Here is an 18,162-nt window from a genome sequence, read left to right as displayed (position 1 = left end):
TAGTGGAGAACTAGTGTTTGTCTACTGTATAGTGGAGAACTAGTGTTTGTCTACTGTATAGTGGAGAACTAGTGTCTACTCTATAGTGGAGAACTAGTGTCTACTGTATAGTGGAGAACTAGTGTCTACTGTATAGTGGAGAACTAGTGTCTACTCTATAGTGGAGAACTAGTGTCTACTCTATAGTGGAGAACTAGTGTCTACTGTACAGTGGAGAACTAGTGTCTACTGTATAGTGGAGAACTAGTGTCTACTGTATAGTGGAGAACTAGTGTCTACTGTATAGTGGAGAACTAGTGTTTGTCTACTGTATAGTGGAGAACTAGTGTTTGTCTACTGTATAGTGGAGAACTAGTGTTTGTCTACTGTATAGTGGAGAACTAGTGTTTGTCTACTGTATAGTGGAGAACTAGTGTCTACTCTATAGTGGAGAACTAGTGTTTGTCTACTGTATAGTGGAGAACTAGTGTTTGTCTACTGTATAGCGGAGAACTAGTGTCTACTGTATAGTGGAGAACTAACTAGTGGCTACTGTATAGCGGAGAACTAACTAGTGGCTACTGTATAGCGGAGAACTAACTAGTGGCTACTGTATAGCGGAGAACTAGTGTCTACTGTATAGTGGAGAACTAGTGTTTTTCTACTGTATAGCGGAGAACTAGTGTCTACTGTATAGCGGAGAACTAGTGTCTACTGTATAGTGGAGAACTAGTGTCTACTGTATAGTGGAGAACTAGTGTCTACTCTATAGTGGAGAACTAGTGTCTACTGTATAGTGGAATTTAACTGGTTTCTCTGTGCTTTTTACAGGTGGACAGAGCTGTAGACTACCTGACCCAGCATGCCTCTCTCCCCACCGCTAACCTGGGCTTCACTGTTACCGTGGGAACGCAGCGAGGCATCTACCTCCGAGACCCCACCCAGGTCCTGTCCCCCTCCGACCACGGGGTCGGCATCGAACCTGTTTTCCCCGAAAATACCGGTATTACACACACACACTGCGTGATTGGTCTGTCCTCTTTAGTTCTATTAATTGGTCCATTCTACTTCCTGTTTGACAGAGAACACGGAGCGTATTTCTCTGCAACTGCACCTGGCCCTGACATGCTCCGCCTCCTGGGTGCAGTGTCCCTCCCACCTGGAGCTCATGAACCAGTGTCGTCATGTCAACGTCAGAGTCGATCCCCTGGGGCTCCGAGAGGGACTGCATTATACTGAGGTACGGAGAGGAGAGAGGAACTGGTTTATACTGAGGTACGGAGAGGAGAGATGAACTGGTTTATACTGAGGTACGGAGAGGAGAGAGAGAGGGACTGGTTTATACTGAGGTACGGAGAGGAGAGAGGGACTGCATTATACTGAGGTACGGAGAGGAGAGACTGGTTTATACTGAGGTACGGAGAGGAGAGAGAGGGACTGCATTATACTGAGGTACGGAGAGGAGAGAGAGACTGGTTTATACTGAGGTACGGAGAGGAGAGAGAGACGGTTTATACTGAGGTACGGAGAGGAGAGAGGTACTGGTTTATACTGAGGTACGGAGAGGAGAGAGGGACTGGTTTATACTGAGGTACGGAGAGGAGAGAGGGACTGGTTTATACTGAGGTACGGAGAGGAGAGAGGGACTGGTTTATACTGAGGTACGGAGAGGAGAGAGGGACTGGTTTATCCTGAGGTACGGAGAGGAGAGAGGGACTGGTTTATACTGAGGTACGGAGAGGAGAGAGGGACTGGTTTATACTGAGGTACGGAGAGGAGAGAGGGACTGGTTTATCCTGAGGTACGGAGAGGAGAGAGGGACTGGTTTATCCTGAGGTACGGAGAGGAGAGAGGGACTGGTTTATACTGAGGTACGGAGAGGAGAGAGGGACTGGTTTATCCTGAGGTACGGAGAGGAGAGAGGGACTGGTTTATACTGAGGTACGGAGAGGAGAGAGGGACTGGTTTATACTGAGGTACGGAGAGGAGAGAGGGACTGGTTTATACTGAGGTACGGAGAGGAAAGAGGGACTGGTTTATCCTGAGGTACGGAGAGGAGAGAGGGACTGGTTTATACTGAGGTACGGAGAGGAGAGAGAGGGACTGCATTATACTGAGGTACGGAGAGGAGAGAGGAACTGGTTTATACTGAGGTACGGAGAGGAGAGAGAGACTGGTTTATACTGAGGTACGGAGAGGAGAGAGAGAGGGACTGGTTTATACTGAGGTACGGAGAGGAGAGAGAGAGGGACTGGTTTATACTGAGGTACGGAGAGGAGAGAGAGACTGGTTTATACTGAGGTACGGAGAGGAGAGAGAGACTGGTTTATACTGAGGTACGGAGAGGAGAGAGAGAGGGACTGGTTTATACTGAGGTACGGAGAGGAGAGAGAGAGGGACTGGTTTATACTGAGGTACGGAGAGGAGAGAGGGAGGAGGATGTCCAGTATTTAATCCAGTATTGAACCTGTTTCAGGAAGAGAGAGAGAGAGAGGAGGATGTCTGGTATTTAATCCAGTATTGAACCTGTTTCAGGAAGAGAGAGAGAGAGAGGAGGATGTCCAGTATTTAATTCAGTATTGGACCTGTTTCAGGAAGAGAGAGAGAGAGGAGGATGTCCAGTATTTAATCCAGTATTGAACCTGTTTCAGGAAGAGAGAGAGAGGGAGGAGGATGTCCAGTATTTAATCCAGTATTGAACCTGTTTCAGGAAGAGAGAGAGAGGAGGATGTCCAGTATTTAATCCAGTATTGAACCTGTTTCAGGAAGAGAGAGAGAGAGGAGGATGTCCAGTATTTAATCCAGTATTGGACCTGTTGTGTTTCAGGTGTGTGGTTATGACACAGCGTCCCCCAGCTCTGGCCCTCTGTTCAGAGTCCCCATAACGGTTATCATCCCAACCAAGTAAGACCACGACTTCTGTACAACACAATCAATACTTCTGTTCAACACAATCAATACTTCTGTTCAACACAATCAATACTTCTGTTCAACACAATCAATACTTCTGTTCAACACAATCAATACTTCTGTACAACACAATCAATACTTCTGTACAACACAATCAATACTTCTGTACAATCAATACTTCTGTACAATCAATACTTCTGTTCAACACAATCAATACTTCTGTACAAGACAATCAATACTTCTGTTCAACACAATCAATACTTCTGTTCAACACAATCAATACTTCTGTTCAACACAATCAATACTTCTGTACAACACAATCAATACTTCTGTACAATCAATACTTCTGTGAAACCCAATCAATACTTCTGTGTGTGACCGTTGTTTGTTTAGGAGTGATTGGTAGGTTTGGGCGGTATACCGCATGTACCTGGGGGGTATCAGGAAACGACGTGGTTTTTCAATACCTGTTGAAACTATATTTATTATTTATAAATATTATTATTATAAACTATATTTATATTGTAGATGTTTATTAAAACATTGTTATGTTGTATCTACTTTTAAATGACCTGCAGTCAACTGTTGTACGTTGTGCGTCAGGTGATCTAATTTACGGGTCATTCACAAACTAAATGTTTTTACCAGCTAGATATCTTACAACTATTAAAGTGAAACTGTTTAAAATGTGTTGAGTTCAGTAGCTAGTTAGCTATCTAGCTACGTGTTTAGCTTCTTTCTAAATGGGATTTTACATGTACTTGTTAGCATTGCTAACCTTCAGACTACAGAAACTCCAATGGGATTTACATGTACATGTTAGCATTGCTAACCTTCAGGCTACAGAAACTCCAATGGGATTTTACATGTACTTGTTAGCATTGCTAACTTTCAGACTACAGAAATTCCAGTGGGATTTTACATGTACTTGTTAGCATTGCTAACCTTCAGGCTACAGAAACTCCAATGGTATTTTACATGTACATGTTAGCATTGCTAACCTTCAGGCTACAGAAACTCCAATGGGATTTTACATGTACTTGTTAGCATTGCTAACCTTCAGACTACAGAAACTTCAATGGGATTTTACATGTACATGTTAGCATTGCTAAACTTCAGACTACAGAAACTCCAATGGGATTTTACATGTACTTGTTAGCATTGCTAACCTTCAGACTACAGAAACTCCAATGGGATTTGAAAATAAATAGCACCCCCTTGTGTTTAATGCCGGTATTACCGGATATCCCGGTATGTTACAGTCAGTTTGACAATCTGAATACCGCCCCAAGCCTATTGAATGGTGTTGTGTTGTCCTGAGTACGGTATGTCCCCTGTCTCTCTGCTCTAGTCTAGTGAATGGTCTTGTCCTGAGTACGGTATGTCTCTGCTCTAGTCTAGTGAATGGTGTTGTGTTGTCCTGAGTACGGTATGTCCTCTGTGTCTCTGTAGAGTTCCTGAGGGCCACAGTCAGGAGGTTCTCTTCACAGATGTCCCCTGTCTCTCTGTAGAGTTCCTGAGGGCCACAGTCAGGAGGTTCTGTTCACAGATGTCCCCTGTCTCTCTGTAGAGTTCCTGAGGGCCACAGTCAGGAGGTTCTCTTCACAGATGTCCCCTGTCTCTCTGTAGAGTTCCTGAGGGCCACAGTCAGGAGGTTCTCTTCACAGATGTCCCCTGTGTCTCTGTAGAGTTCCTGAGGGCCACAGTCAGGAGGTTCTGTTCACAGATGTCCCCTGTGTCTCTGTAGAGTTCCTGAGGGCCACAGTCAGGAGGTTCTCTTCACAGATGTCCACTTCAGACCAGGACAGATTCGACGACACTTCATCACGGTTCCACGGGGAGCCTCCTGGGCAGGTGTGTGTGAGATATATATATATATATATATATATATGATGGGTAATATTCTCCGTATCGCCCAAAAGAAAGATTTGTCAAATGTATCTCACCTCTTTTTGCCCCCCTTCTCCATCTCCTCTCTCTCTTCCCCCCCCCCCCCTCTCCATCTCTCTCTCCTCTCGCTCTCCTCTCCTCTCTCTCGCTCTCTCCCCCTCTCTCCTCTCCTCTCTCTCCATCTCGCTCTCTTTTCCCCCCTCTCCATCTCTCTCCATCTCTCTCTCTCTTTCCCCCTCTCCATCTCTCTCCCTCTCCCATCTCTCTCCCCTCCATCTTTCATCTCTCTCCCTCTCCATCTCTCTCCCTCTCCATCTCTCTCCCCTCCATCTCTCTCCCCTCTCCATCTCTCTCCCCTCTCCATCTCTCTCCCTCTCCATCTCTCTCCCCTCTCCATCTCTCTCCCCTCTCCATCTCTCTCCCCCTCCATCTCTCTCCCTCTCCATCTCTCTCCCCTCTCCATCTCTCTCCCTCTCCATCTCTCTCCCCTCTCCATCTCTCTCCCTCTCCATCTCTCTCCCTCTCCATCTCTCCCCTCTCCATCTCTCTCCCTCTCCATCTCTCTCCCCTCCATCTCTCTCCCCCCTCTCCATTTCTCTCTCCCCTCTCCATTTCTCTCCCCCCCTCTCCATTTCTCTCCCCTCCCCCTCTCCATTTCTCCTCCTCTCCCCTCTCCATCTCTCTCCCCTCTCCATCTCTCTCCTCCCCCTCTCCATCTCTCTCCTCCCCCTCTCCATCTCTCTCCTCCCTCTCCATCTCTCTCTCCCCCTCTCCATCTCTCTCCCCCCCCCTCTCTCCATCTCTCTCCTCCCCCTCTCCATCTCTCTCCCCCTCTCCATCTCTCTCTCCCCCTCTCCATCTCTCTCCTCTCCGTCTCTCCCCCTCTCCGTCTCTCCCCCTCTCCGTCTCTCTCCCCTCTCCGTCTCTCTCCCCTCTCCGTCTCTCTCCCTCTCCGTCTCTCTCCCCCTCTCCCTCCCCCTCTCTCTCTCTCTCCCTCTCCGTCTCTCTCTCTCCTCTCCGTCTCTCTCCCCCTCCCCGTCTCTCTCCCCCTCCCCGTCTCTCTCCCCCTCTCCATCTCTCTCCCCTCTCTCCATCTCTCTCCCCTCTCCGTCTCCCCCTTCCCCCCTCCAGAGATAACATTGACGTCTCAGAGCGGGGACGTGTCCTCTAAGTTTGTCCTCCATGCGGTCCACCTGGTGAAGCAGAGAGCTTACAGAACCAACGAGTTCTACAAGTTCTCCTCTCTGCTGGAGAAGAGCTCCCTGACTGAAGCTTTCCCTGTCCTGGTACTGACTCTCACTCAATCAATCAGTCAATCAGTCAATCAGTCAATCAGTCAGTCAGTCACTCAATCAATCAGTCACTCACTCAGTCAATCACTCAGTCAGTCACTCAATCAGTCACTCAGTCAGTCAGTCACTCAATCAGTCACTCAGTCAGTCAATCAGTCAGTCATTCAGTCAGTTAGTCAGCTAGTCAGTCAGTCAATCAGTCATTCAGTCAGTCAATCAATCAGTCAATCAGTCAGTCATTCAATCAGTCATTCAATCAGTCAGTCATTCATTCAGTCAGTCAGTCAGTCATTCAATCAGTCAGTCAATCAGTCAGCTAGTCAGTCAGTCAGTCAGTCAATCAGTCATTCAATCAGTCAGTCATTCAGTCAGTCAATCAGTCATTCAATCAGTCAGTCAATCAGTCAGTCAATCAATCAGTCAATCAGTCAACCAATCAATCCCAGTATATATTTCATAAGAAATGCAGTCAACAATATGCGTGTAAACAATAGGGCTCCCCGACTAAAAAAAAAAAACGTTTTTGTTTTGGTCGACCGAGTCGTCGTCTGTTCTTTCGACCAATCGATTGGTAGAAATGTTCAAATGTTTTTCCATTTCTAGGAACATCCTGTTTGAATGGGATCAGCTATAGGTACAGTACCTGGTACTGTAGGCTACTGAGCCTGTCTGATGCTGCGATTAAAACTGAAGACACACAAATTAGGGAGCAAGAGATCAATATAGGAGAAAATAACCTGTTCCCTGCCCCTCCTCCTCCCGCTGCCGTTAGGCTCCGGAAGTTACCATCACGCTCCTGAAGTTACCGTGAGGCTCCGGAGGTTACCGTTAGGCTCCGTCCGGAGGTTACCGTTAGGCTCCGTCCGGAGGTTACCGTTAGGCTCCGTCCGGAGGTTACCGTTAGGCTCCGTCCGGAGGTTACCGTTAGGCTCCGTCCGGAGGTTACCGTTAGGCTCCGTCCGGGAGGTTACCGTTAGGCTCCGTCCGGAGGTTACCGCAGGCTCCGTCCGGAGGTTACCGTTAGGCTCCGTCCGGAGGTTACCGCTAGGCTCCGTCCGGAGGTTACCGTTAGGCTCCGTCCGGAGGTTACCGCTAGGCTCCGTCCGGAGGTTACCGTGAGGCTCCGTCCGGAGGTTACCGTGAGGCTCCGTCCGGAGGTTACCGTGAGGCTCCGTCCGGAGGTTACCGTGAGGCTCCGTCCGGAGGTTACCGTGAGGCTCCGGCCCGGAGGTTACCGTGAGGCTCCGGGCCCGGAGGTTACCGTGAGGCTCCGTCCGGAGGTTACCGTGAGGCTCCGTCCGGAGGTTACCGTGAGGCTCCGTCCGGAGGTTACCGTGAGGCTCCGTCCGGAGGTTACCGTGAGGCTCCGTCCGGAGGTTACCGTGAGGCTCCGTCCGGAGGTTACCGTGAGGCTCCGTCCGGAGGTTACCGTGAGGCTCCGTCCGGAGGTTACCGTGAGGCTCCCGTAGTTACCGTCAGGCTCCCGTAGTTACCGTCAGGCTCCCGTAGTTACCGTCAGGCTCTAGTTACCGTCAGGCTCCCGTAGTTACCGTCAGGCTCCCGTAGTTACCGTCAGGCTCCCGTAGTTGCCGTCAGGCTCCCGTAGTTGCCGTCAGGCTCCCGTAGTTGCCGTCAGGCTCCCGTAGTTGCCGTCAGGCTCTAGTTGCCGTCAGGCTCTAGTTGCCGTCAGGCTCTAGTTGCCGTCAGGCTCTAGTTGCCGTCAGGCTCTAGTTGCCGTCAGGCTCTAGTTGCCGTCAGGCTCTAGTTGCCGTCAGGCTCTAGTTGCAGTCAGGCTCTAGTTGCCGTCAGGCTCTAGTTGCCGTCAGGCTCTAGTTGCCGTCAGGCTCTAGTTGCCGTCAGGCTCTAGTTGCCGTCAGGCTCTAGTTGCCGTCAGGCTCTAGTTGCCGTCAGGCTCCCGTAGTTACCGTCAGGCTCCCGTAGTTACCGTCAGGCTCCCGTAGTTGCCGTCAGGCTCTAGTTGCCGTCAGGCTCTAGTTGCCGTCAGGCTCCCGTAGTTACCGTCAGGCTCCCGTAGTTGCCGTCAGGCTCCCGTAGTTGCCGTCAGGCTCCCGTAGTTACCGTCAGGCTCCCGTAGTTGCCGTCAGGCTCCCGTAGTTACCGTCAGGCTCTAGTTGCCGTCAGGCTCCCGTAGTTACCGTCAGGCTCTAGTTGCCGTCAGGCTCTAGTTGCCGTCAGGCTCTAGTTGCCGTCAGGCTCTAGTTGCCGTCAGGCTCTAGTTGCCGTCAGGCTCTAGTTGCCGTCAGGCTCTAGTTGCCGTCAGGCTCTAGTTGCCGTCAGGCTCCCGTAGTTGCCGTCAGGCTCCCGTAGTTGCCGTCAGGCTCCCGTAGTTGCCGTCAGGCTCCCGTAGTTGCAGTCAGGCTCCCGTAGTTGCCGTCAGGCTCTAGTTGCCGTCAGGCTCCCGTAGTTGCCGTCAGGCTCCCGTAGTTGCCGTCAGGCTCCCGTAGTTGCAGTCAGGCTCCCGTAGTTGCCGTCAGGCTCTAGTTGCCGTCAGGCTCCCGTGCAGTCAGGCTCCCGTGGTTGCCGTCAGGCTCCCGTAGTGCAGTCAGGCTCCCGTAGTTTATGTAATCCCGTAGTTCAGTCAGGCTTTATAATGCCGGCTCTAGTTGCCGATCAGGCTCTAGTTGCCGTCAGGCTCTAGTTGCCAACAGGCTCTAGTGCCGTCAGGCTCTAGTAAAAACCAGGCCCTAGATGCCTGATTAGGCTCCCGTAGTAAGTCAGGCTACTGGTGCCGCAAGGCTCTAGAAACATTGCCGTCAGGCTCTAGCTGATAAGGCTCCCGTAGTAAATCCGTCTACTCAGGCTCTGCAATGGACCATTGTCAGGCTCTAATCTGATAAACGTAAGGCTCTAGTAAATCCGTCTCAGGCTCTAGTTGCCGTCAGGCTCTGGAGGCTAGTTGCCGTAAGGCAGTAATCAGCTCTAGTTGCCCAGTCAGGCTCTAGTTGCCGTCAGGCTCTAGTTGCCGTCAGGCTCTAGTTGCCGTCAGGCTCCCGTAGTGCCGTCCAGGCTCTGGTTGCCGTCAGGCTCTAGTTGCCGTCAGGCTCTAGTTGCCGCCAGGCTCTAGACAGCCGTCAGGCTCTAGTTGCCGACAGGCTCTAGTTGCCGTTAGGCTCTAGTGCCGTCAGGCTCTAGTTGCCGTGGCTCTAGTTGCACTGAGACAGGCTCTAGTTGCCGATCAGGCTCTAGTTGCCGACAGGCTCTAGTTGCCGTGGCTCTAGTTGCTGAGACAGGCTCTAGTTGCCGATTAGGCTCCCGTAGTTGCCGCAGGCTCTAGTTGCCGTCAGGCTCTAGTTGCCACTGAGACAGGCTCTAGTTGCCGTCAGGCTCTAGTTGCCGTCAGGCTCCCGGATTGCCGTCCACTGGACTAGTTGCCGTAAGGCTCTAGTTTGCCGTCAGGCTCTAGTTGCCGACAGGCTCTAGTTGCCGACAGGCTCTAGTTGCCGTCAGGCTCCCAACAGCCTATCCGTCAGGCTCTAGTTGCCGCCAGGCTCTAGTTGCCGTTTTGCTCTAGTTGCCTCTCAGGCTCTAGTTGCCGTCAGGCTCTAGTTGCCGCTGGCTCTAGTTGCCGTGTCTCTAGTTGCTCTCTAGTTGCCGGGAGGCTCTAGTAGAGTTATGTGATGCTGTTTTGACTGAGTGTCTCCTCTCTAGTCAGGGAGGACAGTAGAGTTATGTGTCTCTGTGATGCTGTTTTGACTGAGTGTCTCCTCTCTAGTCAGGGAGGACAGTAGAGTTATGTGATGCTGTTTTGACTGAGTGTCTCCTCTCTAGTCGGGGAGGACAGTAGAGTTATGTGTCTCTGTGATGCTGTTTTGACTGAGTGTCTCCTCTCTAGTCAGGGAGGACAGTAGAGTTATGTGTCTCTGTGATGCTGTTTTGACTGAGTGTCTCCTCTCTAGTCGGGGAGGACAGTAGAGGTATGTGATGCTGTTTTGACTGAGTGTCTCCTCTCTAGTCGGGGAGGACAGTAGAGTTATGTGTCTCTGTGATGCTGTTTTGACTGAGTGTCTCCTCTCTAGTCGGGGAGGACCGTAGAGGTATGTGTCGCCCGGTGGTGGGCCAGCCTTGGTGACGTCACCGTTGACTACAGTATCTCCTTCCACGGCCTGACCACCTCACCCTCACCTCTACACATAGTGAGTATATACACCTCACCCTCACCTCTACGATGACATCACAATACCCCACGATGACATCACAATATCCCATAATGACAAAGCAAGAACAGGTTTTTAGAACAATTTGCAAATATATAATAAACATAAATACTTTATTTACATAAGTGTTCAGACCCTTTTCTATGAGACTCCAAATTGAGCTCAGGTGCATCCTGTTTCCATTGATCATCCTTGAGATGTTTCTACAACTTTATTGGAGTCCACCTGTGGTAAGTTCAATAGGATTGGACAGGATTTGGAAAGGCAGACACCTGTCTATATAAGGTCCCACTGATGAGTCAGAACAAAAACCAAGTTATGAGGTCGAAGGAATGTCATCGCGGGGTATTGTGATGTCATCGCGGGTATTGTGATGTCATCGCGGGTGATATTGTGATGTCATCGCGGGGTATGTCATCGTGATGTCATCGCGGGATGTCATTGTGATGTCATCGCTGGGTATTGTGTTATTATTAATTATAGGACGTACCACAGCACACTCCTCTGTGTTGTGGGACGTGTCGTACCAGTTTTACGACCAAAAGTCCTTTTCTGACTCATGATTTTTGTCTCACCCAGCATGCATCAGACGGCGTGACTAGTTTTGAGGTGTCCTCTCCCTGAGGTACGAGGATGTTTCTCCCGTCATCACCCTGAAGACTTGGGTCCAGCCGCTCAGGTACAAAACTAAAGAAATACACCCACCCACCCACACCTCCCATCATCACCCTGAAGACTTGGGTCCTACCCTACCTAAACTAAAGAGTTACATTAGGGTTACATTAGTCACGTTTCTCCCAGGGTCACTCTGAAGATCTGTGTGCAGCCACACTGGGACATATGTCTCCAAATACAACCCCCTACCTACCCCTCTACCCCCTACCTACCCCTCTACCCCTACCTACCCCTCTACCCACCACCTACAGTCTGATATATATACCAGGTTACATTAGTCACTAATCTGGTCAGCTTCGTGATTAACTTCTGTGTTCAAACGTGTTCGTTTTTGTGAGGAAACTCTCAGCTCCTCCATCCTCTCAGAAGGAAACTCAGCTTCTCCGTCTCCATCCTCTCAGAAGGAAACTCTCAGCTTCTCCATCCTCTCAGAAGGAAACTCTCAGCTTCTCCATCCTCTCAGAAGGAAACTCTCACCTTCTCCATCCTCTCAGAAGGAAACTCTCAGCGTCTCCATCCTCTCAGAAGGAAACTCTCAGCTTCTCCGTCTCATCCTCTCAGAAGGAAACTCTCACCTTCTCCATCCTCTCAGAAGGAAACTCTCACCTTCTCCATCCTCTCAGAAGGAAACTCTCAGCGTCTCCATCCTCTCAGAAGGAAACTCTCAGCTTCTCCATCCTCTCAGAAGGAAACTCTCAGCGTCTCCATCCTCTCAGAAGGAAACTCTCAGCGTCTCCATCCTCTCAGAAGGAAACTCTCAGCTTCTCCATCCTCTCAGAAGGAAACTCTCAGCGTCTCCATCCTCTCAGAAGGAAACTCTCAGCTTCTCCATCCTCTCAGAAGGAAACTCTCAGCTTCTCCATCCTCTCAGAAGGAAACTCTCAGCGTCTCCATCCTCTCAGAAGGAAACTCTCAGCTTCTCCGTCTCATCCTCTCAGAAGGAAACTCTCAGCTTCTACTTCTCCGTCCTCTCAGAAGGAAACTCTCAGCTTCTCCATCCTCTCAGAAGGAAACTCTCAGCTTCTCCATCCTCTCAGAAGGAAACTCTCAGCGTCTCCATCCTCTCAGAAGGAAACTCTCAGCTTCTCCGTCTCATCCTCTCAGAAGGAAACTCTCAGCTTCTACTTCTCCATCCTCTCAGAAGGAAACTCTCACCTTCTCCATCCTCTCAGAAGGAAACTCTCAGCTTCTCCGTCTCATCCTCTCAGAAGGAAACTCTCAGCTTCTACTTCTCCGTCCTCTCAGAAGGAAACTCTCAGCTTCTCCATCCTCTCAGAAGGAAGTTCTCAGCCCCCCCTCCTTCCTTTCCGGTCCATGTGGGCACACAGACCAGGCGCTGGGGACACAGCCGTGTATCTATCCCCAAGCATCCCATCTAGTCCTGACAGATCGTCTCAGTGTACAGTGTCTAACCCACAGCATCTATCCCCAAGCATCCCATCTAGTCCTGACAGATCGTCTCAGTGTACAGTGTCTAACCCACAGCATCTATCCCCAAGCATCCCATCAATCCCCAAGCATCCCATCTACCCCCAAGCATCCCATCTACCCCCAAGCATCCCATCTACCCCCAAGCATCCCATCTATCCCCAAGCATCCCACCTAGTCCTGACAGATCGTCTCAGTGTACAGAGTCTAACCCACAGCATCTATCCCCAAGCATCCCAAGCATCCCATCTATCTCCAAGCATCCCATCTATCCCCAAGCATCCCATCTATCCCCAAGCATCCCATCTATCCCCAAGCATCCCATCTATCCCCAAGCATCCCATCTATCCCCAAGCATCCCATCTATCCCCAAGCATCCCATCTATCCCCAAGCATCCCATCTATCCCCAAGCATCCCATCTATCCCCAAGCATCCCATCTATCCCCAAGCATCCCATCTATCCCCAAGCATCCCATCTATTCCCAAGCATCCCATCTATCCCCAAGCATCCCATCTAACTCTGTCTGTTTCCTGCTTCTTCCAGACCTCTGAGTTCTAAGATCAAGGCTCTGGGTCACAGAGATGTCCTCCCCAACAACAGACAGCTCTACGAAATCATCCTCACCTACAGCTTCCACCAGGTGAGAGTGTCTAGGTCGTATTATACACCTCTGTTTGGTGTGTGACCCCTCTCCCTCTCTACCCCTCTACCTCTCTACCCCTCTACCCCTCTACCTCTCTACCCCTCTACCCCTCTACCTCTCTACCTCTCTACCTCTCTACCTCTCTACCCCTCTACCCCTCTACCTCTCTACCTCTCTACCTCTCTACCTCTCTCCCTCTCTACCTCTCTACCTCTATCCCTCTCTATCCCTCTATCCCTCTCTACCTCTCTATCCCTCTATCCCTCTCTACCTCTCTCCCTCTCTCCCCCTCTACCTCTCTCCCCCTCTCCCCCTCTCCCTCTCTACCTCTCTACCCCTCTACCCCTCTCCCCCTCTACCTCTCTACCTCTCTACCTCTCTACCCCCTCTACCCCTCTACCTCTATCCTCTCTACCTCTATCCCTCTATCCCTCTCTACCTCTCTCCCTCTCTACCCCTCTACCCCTCTACCTCTCTACCTCTCTCCCCAGCTGTCCAGTACTGTCTGACCCCTCTACCTCTCTACCTCTCTACCTCTGTCCCTCTCTACCTCTCTCCCCAGCTGTCCAGTACTGTGACCTCTCTACCTCTCTCCCCAGCTGTCCAGTACTGTGACCTCTCTACCTCTCTCCCTCTCCCCAGCTGTCCAGTACTGTCTGACCTCTCTCCCTCTACCTCTCTACCTTTCTCCCCAGCTGTCCAGTACTGCCTGACCTCTCTTCCTCTCTCCCCAGCTGTCCAGTACTGTCTGACCTCTCTACCTCTCTACCTCTCTCCCCAGCTGTCCAGTACTGTCTGACCTCTCTACCCCTCTACCTCTCTACCTCTCTCCCCAGCTGTCCAGTACTGTCTGACCTCTCTACCTCTCTATCTCTCTCCCCAGCTGTCCAGTACTGTCTGACCTCTCTACCTCTCTACCTCTCTCCCCAGCTGTCCAGTACTGTCTGACCTCTCTACCTCTCTACCCAGCTGTCCAGTACTGTCTGACCTCTCTACCTCTCTACCTCTCTCCCCAGCCTAAGTCAGGAGAGGAGACCCCCAGCTGTCCAGTACTGTGTGTGTGACCTCTCTACCTCTCTCCCCAGCTGTCCAGTACTGTCTGACCTCTCTACCTCTCTCCCCAGCTGTCCAGTACTGTCTGACCCCTCTACCCCTCTACCTCTCTCCCCAGCTGTCCAGTACTGTCTGACCTCTCTATCTCTCTCCCCAGCTGTCCAGTACTGTGTGTGTGACCTCTCTACCTCTCTACCCAGCTGTCCAGTACTGTCTGACCTCTCTACCTCTCTCCCCAGCTGTCCAGTACTGTCTGACCTCTCTACCTCTCTACCTCTCTCCAGTACTGTGTGTGTGACCTCTCTACCTCTCTCCCCAGCTGTCCAGTACTGTCTGACCCCTCTACCCCTCTACCTCTCTCCCCAGCTGTCCAGTACTGTCTGACCTCTCTATCTCTCTCCCCAGCTGTCCAGTACTGTGTGTGTGACCTCTCTACCTCTCTACCCAGCTGTCCAGTACTGTCTGACCTCTCTACCTCTCTCCCCAGCTGTCCAGTACTGTCTGACCTCTCTACCTCTCTACCTCTCTCCAGTACTGTGTGTGTGACCTCTCTACCTCTCTCCCCAGATGTCCAGTACTGTCTGACCTCTCTACCTCTCTCCCCAGCTGTCCAGTACTGTCTGACCTCTCTACCTCTCTCCCCAGCTGCCCAGTACTGTCTGACCTCTCTACCTCTCTCCCCAGCTGTCCAGTACTGTGTGTGTGACCTCTCTACCTCTCTCCCCAGCTGTCCAGTACTGTGTGTGTGACCTCTACCTCTCTACCTCTCTCCCCAGCTGTCCAGTACTGTCTGACCCCTCTACCTCTCTCCCCAGCTGTCCAGTACTGTCTGACCTCTCTACCTCTCTCCCCAGCTGTCCAGTACTGTCTGACCCCTCTACCCCTCTACCTCTCTACCTCTCTCCCCAGCTGTCCAGTACTGTGTGTGAACTCTCTACCTCTCTCCCCAGCTGTCCAGTACTGTCTGACCTCTCTACCTCTCTCCCAGCTGTCCAGTACTGTCTGACCTCTCTACCTCTCTCCTCTCTCCCCAGCTGTCCAGTACTGTGTCTGACCTCTCTACCTCTCTACCTCTCCCCCAGCTGTCCAGTACTGTCTGACCTCTCTACCTCTCTACCCAGCTGTCCAGTACTGTCTGACCTCTCTACCCCTCTACCCAGCTGTCCAGTACTGTCTGACCTCTCTACCTCTCTCCCCAGCTGTCCAGTACTGTCTGACCTCTCTACCTCTCTACCCCTCTCCCCAGCTGTCCAGTACTGTCTGACCTCTCTACCTCTCTCCCCAGCTGTCCAGTACTGTCTGACCTCTCTACCTCTCTACCTCTCTCCCCAGCTGTCCAGTACTGTCTGACCTCTCTACCTCTCTCCCCAGCTGTCCAGTACTGTCTGACCTCTCTACCTCTATCTCTCTCCCCAGCTGTCCAGTACTGTCTGACCTCTCTACCTCTCTACCTCTCTCCCCAGCTGTCCAGTACTGTGTGTCTGACCTCTCTACCTCTCTACCCAGCTGTCCAGTACTGTCTGACCTCTCTACCTCTCTACCCAGCTGTCCAGTACTGTCTGACCTCTCTACCCAGCTGTCCAGTACTGTCTGACCTCTATACCTCTCTCCCCAGCTGTCCAGTACTGTCTGACCTCTCTACCCCTCTCCCCAGCTGTCCAGTACTGTCTGACCTCTCTACCTCTCTACCTCTCTCCCCAGCTGTCCAGTACTGTCTGACCTCTCTACCTCTCTACCTCTCTCCCCAGCTGTCCAGTACTGTCCACCTCTCTACCTCTCTACGTCTCTCCTCAGCTGTCCAGTACTGTCTGACCTCTCTACCTCTCTACCTCTCTCCCCAGCTGTCCAGTACTGTGTGTGTGACCTCTCTACCTCTCTCCCCAGCTGTCCAGTACTGTCTGACCTCTCTACCTCTCTACCTCTCTCCCCAGCTGTCCAGTACTGTCTGACCTCTCTACCTCTCTACCCAGCTGTCCAGTACTGTGTGTGTGACCTCTCTACCTCTCTATCTCTCTCCCCAGCTGTCCAGTACTGTGTGTATGACCTCTCTACCTCTCTCCCCAGCTGTCCAGTACTGTCTGACCCCTCTACCTCTCTCCCCAGCTGTCCAGTACTGTCTGACCTCTCTACCTCTCTCCCCAGCTGTCCAGTACTGTGTGTGTGACCTCTCTCCCCAGCTGTCCAGTACTGTCTGACCTCTCTACCTCTCTACCCAGCTGTCCAGTACTGTCTGACCTCTCTACCTGTCTCCCTCTCTCCCCAGCTGTCCAGTACTGTGTGTCTGACCTCTCTACCTCTCTCCCCAGCTGTCCAGTACTGTCTGACCTCTCTACCCAGCTGTCCAGTACTGTCTGACCTCTCTACCTCTCTACCCAGCTGTCCAGTACTGTCTGACCTCTCTACCCCTCTACCCAGCTGTCCAGTACTGTCTGACCTCTCTACCTCTCACCCCAGCTGTCCAGTACTGTCTGACCTCTCTACCTCTCTACCTCTCTCCCCAGCTGTCCAGTACTGTCTGACCTCTCTACCTCTCTACCTCTCTACCTCTCTCCCCAGCTGTCCAGTACTGTCTGACCTCTCTACCTCTCTCCCCAGCTGTCCAGTACTGTCTGACTTCTCTACCTCTCTCCCCAGCTGTCCAGTACTGTCTGACCTCTCTACCTCTCTACCCAGCTGTCCAGTACTGTCTGACCTCTCTACCTCTCTCCCCAGCTGTCCAGTACTGTCTGACCTCTCTACCTCTCTACCTCTCTCCCCAGCTGTCCAGTACTGTCTGACTTCTCTACCTCTCTCCCCAGCTGTCCAGTACTGTCTGACCTCTCTACCTATCTACCTCTCTCCCCAGCTGTCCAGTACTGTGTGTGTGACCTCTCTACCTCTCTCCCCAGCCTAAGTCAGGTGAGGTGACCCCCAGCTGTCCAGTCCTGTGTGACCAGTTGTATGAATCAGAGTTTGACTCTCAGCTCTGGATGCTGTTTGACCAGAACAAGAGACTGTTGGGCTCTGGAGACGCCTACCCACACCAGGTAGTAACCACAACACAACCATGATATAACCACAACACAACCATGATACAACCATGATATAACCACAACACAACCATAATACAACCATGATATAACCACAACACAACCATGATATAACCACAACACAACCATGATATAACCACAACACAACCATGATACAACCACAACACAACCATGATACAACCATAATACAACCACAACACAACCAGAACAAGAGACTGTTGGGCTCTGGAGACGCCTACTCACACCAGGTAGTAACCACAACACAACCATGATATAACCACAACACAACCATAATATAACCATGACATAACCACAACACAACCATGATATAACCATAATACAACCATGATATAACCATAATACAACCATAATATAACCATGACATAACCACAACACAACCATGATATAACCACAATACAACCATGATATAACCATAATACAACCATGATATAACCATAATACAACCATCATATAACCATGAAATAACCACAACACAACCATGATATAACCACAACACAACCATGATATAACCATAATACAACCATGATATAACTACAATATAACCATGATATAACCATAATATAACCATGATATAACCATAATATAACCATGATATAACCACAACACAACCATGATATAACTATAATACAACCATGATATAACCATGATATAACCACAATACAACCATGATATAACCACAACACAACCATGATACAACCACAACACAACCACGATACAACCACAACACAACCACGATACAACCACAACACAACCACGATACAACCACAACACAACCACGACACAACCATGACACAACCACAACACAACCATGACACAACCACAACACAACCATGATATAACCATAATAATATAATAATAATAATAATATAATCCATTTAGCAGACGCTTTTATCCAAAGCGACTTACAGTCATGTGTGCATACATTCTACGTATGGGTGGTCCCGGGGATCGAACCCACTACCCTGGCGTTATAAGCGCCATGCTCTACCAACTGAGCTACAGAAGGACCACAATACAACCATGATATTAACCACAACACAATCATGATACAACCACAACACAACC

At 50.7% G+C, this 18,162-nt stretch overlaps 1 pseudogene; it reads left to right on the top strand.

Moving 5' to 3' along the window:
* LOC124018308 overlaps window positions 1-18,162 on the top strand; it is an 84,435-nt pseudogene that overhangs the window by 40,221 nt on the left and 26,052 nt on the right.

Source organism: Oncorhynchus gorbuscha, unplaced genomic scaffold (genome assembly GCF_021184085.1).
Source record: "Oncorhynchus gorbuscha isolate QuinsamMale2020 ecotype Even-year unplaced genomic scaffold, OgorEven_v1.0 Un_scaffold_472, whole genome shotgun sequence".
Lineage (NCBI taxonomy): Eukaryota > Metazoa > Chordata > Actinopteri > Salmoniformes > Salmonidae > Oncorhynchus > Oncorhynchus gorbuscha.
Note: the sequence above shows the minus strand (reverse complement) of the source record. Positions and strands in the feature narration are given on the sequence as shown.